Raw genomic sequence first — 2,500 nt, 5'->3', positions numbered from 1 at the left:
ACCCCGATGAAAGAGATGATCCCTGTTGACCTGCCTGGAGGAGGCCTGAGGACACAAACACACAGCTGGTCAACATCTGTCTGGACAACTTCAATATGTCACCACTAGGGCTGCTCCCTCTTGGTGGATCAGTGGACTAATCGGTGGTTTTGGTCTTAGTCAACTTAGATCTCTTTAGTCCATTAGTCAGGTCTGATGCTGTTTTCATGCTGAATGATTTATTACCAAGAAACGTACGAGCTCATCTCTGGTAAACACAAGAATTAAAGTGGTGCTTTAACATGACTCTTAGTGGAGAAATTCAGATTTACAGATCTGTCGATTAAATCAACTAATCGATTAGTCGGTACAGTTGAATGAGTGTTAGTCGACTAAGAAGTTGTTCAGTCGAGCACAGCCCTACTCACCGTTCATCCTTTACACAGCTGGTCAACATCTGTCAAGGGGTGCGGGGAAACATCGATACAGCAGAGTATCGCAATATTTTTCGTGCCAATACAGTATCGATACACAGACGCCAAGTATGGATCTATTATTATCATTATATATATATATATATATATATGTATATATGTATATATATGTGTGTGTGTGTGTGTGTGTTGGTCAGTTTGTCTGATTGACAATCACATTTTGCAGCAACAAAATTAAAGTGAGATGAACAGACAGAGAAATAGAAACAGATGTTGACAACATTTTCCTTTTGGGGACATCATTTGAAATTGGGAAGAATTTTATGTTGGAAAAAAGGTAAATACATTGCAATATATCGCAGAATATTGCAATATGTTTAAAACGGCAATAATATCGTATCGTGACATAAGTATCGTGATATTGTATCTTTCCACATCGGTGCATCACTAGTCACGTTCATCCTTTACACAGCTGGTCAACTTTATTATGTCACCGTTCATCCTCGAGTTGGGCTGGGCATCGAGAAGTTGGAGGATTTGGTTTCAAATCTGATCACGGGTTCCTAATTTAACATGCGCAAGTTTAGGTTTCCGTAGCGACCAGGCGCTTGTTGTGTTGCAGCCGTAGAGCACAGTAAGCGGTGCTCTAGCGTGGCTTTATTTTACTTTGAAAAAGCCCCCGTCAAACTGCAAACCCACCTTTGAATCAAAATAAAACTTTCACTCTTACGAGGTGAAATAAGCATGTGAGCCGTTTCAACTCCACTAGTCAAAGAATCGGAATCGAGAATCAATGAGAACCGGAATCAGAAGGAAGAATCAGAATTGGAATCAGAATCGTTAAAATCCAAATGATGCCCAACCCTATCCATTACACAGCTGGTCAACATCTGTCTGGACAACTTTAATATGTCACCGTTCATCGTTCAGGTTTCTTTCACCTGTTGGGTAACTGGATGACTCTTCTACTAGCAAACCTTTAATAAAAACGAAAAGTGTAAAAAAAGAAAGACCTAAAGTTACATAAAAAAAAAACTAACAGTCGCCTTGTTAGCTCACCTGGTAGAGCGGGCCCATGTTTAGAGGTTTAAACTCCACGCAGCAGGCCGCGGGTTCGACTCCGACCTGCGGCACTTTGCTGCATGTCCTCCCCCCCCCCCCCCTCTCTCTCCATTTCAAGTCTAAACTGTCCTGTTAATAAAGGCCTGAAATGCCTCAAAAAATCTTTTTTTAAAAAGGCATAAAAAAAACTTAGTTAAAAAAGAAAAAAAGTCAAAAGCAGGAAAAAAATAACTTCTGTAAAAACTCCAAAAATATGGAGAAAAAAATGTCAAAAACCAACTAAATTCTTGATTGGCCAACGACACATTCAAATCAAAACAGACGATGAGGTCATTTCTGATACGATGACGAACCGTATTTCCTCTCTGAATGATTTCATATTCATAATGTGAAAGGGGGGGAACTCTGAAAAGCGGTTTCTCAGCCTCCCCGTGACAGGACTCACTTATCAAAGGTGCGTTTTCCCAGCAGGCCGAGCGCCCTGGCCGTGTCCGGTTTGGGTTTGGGTTTGGGGGCAGCCGGAGGTTCAGCAGCAGGTTTAGGGGCGGCCGGCTCCTCTGAGGAGGACTTCGTCTCAGCCACAGTCGCCTCGCTGGGGGGGGCTGAAATCAGGGCTTTAATCTGAAATAGAACAGAGAGACACAGAAGAGATGGAGAGGTTGGAACAAGTACAACACACACACACACACACACACACACACACACACGTAGTAGTAGTACTAGCTTAGTGTTTCCTCTATGTTGATAGCATAGTGGCGGTGCGCCACGGTAAAATTTCCAGCGCCACGATATCAGAAAAAGGGCAGACGCACAACAGGGTTTCCGCTACGTACACCACGCACCACCGTTCCTTCGGCTGTTTATGAAAAGTGATTAAGTCGTAGAGCCGTCTGCTCAACTGAACTCAAGCCAACTGTCATTTTCTCTCTCTCTCTATCCCCCTTGGGTGAGAGCTGTCTCCCCCCCCCCCCAGGGTGAGCAGAGCAACTGGAACAGTGACAGGACGTCATCACTCGCGAAGTCAT

The 2,500-nt window shown here is 43.5% G+C and overlaps 1 protein-coding gene across 1 annotated transcript in view; it reads right to left on the bottom strand.

The window, feature by feature from the left end:
* LOC120548075 (cold shock domain-containing protein E1-like) overlaps window positions 1-2,105 on the bottom strand; it is a gene marked incomplete at its 3' end in the record, with an annotated part of 6,671 nt that extends 4,566 nt beyond the window's left edge. Inside the window, 2 exon segments of the mRNA XM_039784025.1 lie at window positions 3-45; window positions 1,921-2,105.
* Window positions 2,106-2,500: the final 395 nt, after the last annotated feature.

The sequence above is a fragment of the Perca fluviatilis genome, chromosome 19, assembly GCF_010015445.1.
Source record: "Perca fluviatilis chromosome 19, GENO_Pfluv_1.0, whole genome shotgun sequence".
NCBI classification, from domain to species: Eukaryota; Metazoa; Chordata; class Actinopteri; order Perciformes; family Percidae; genus Perca; species Perca fluviatilis.
The sequence above is the reverse complement of the archived record's forward strand: the minus strand, read 5'-3'. Positions and strand labels throughout refer to the sequence as shown.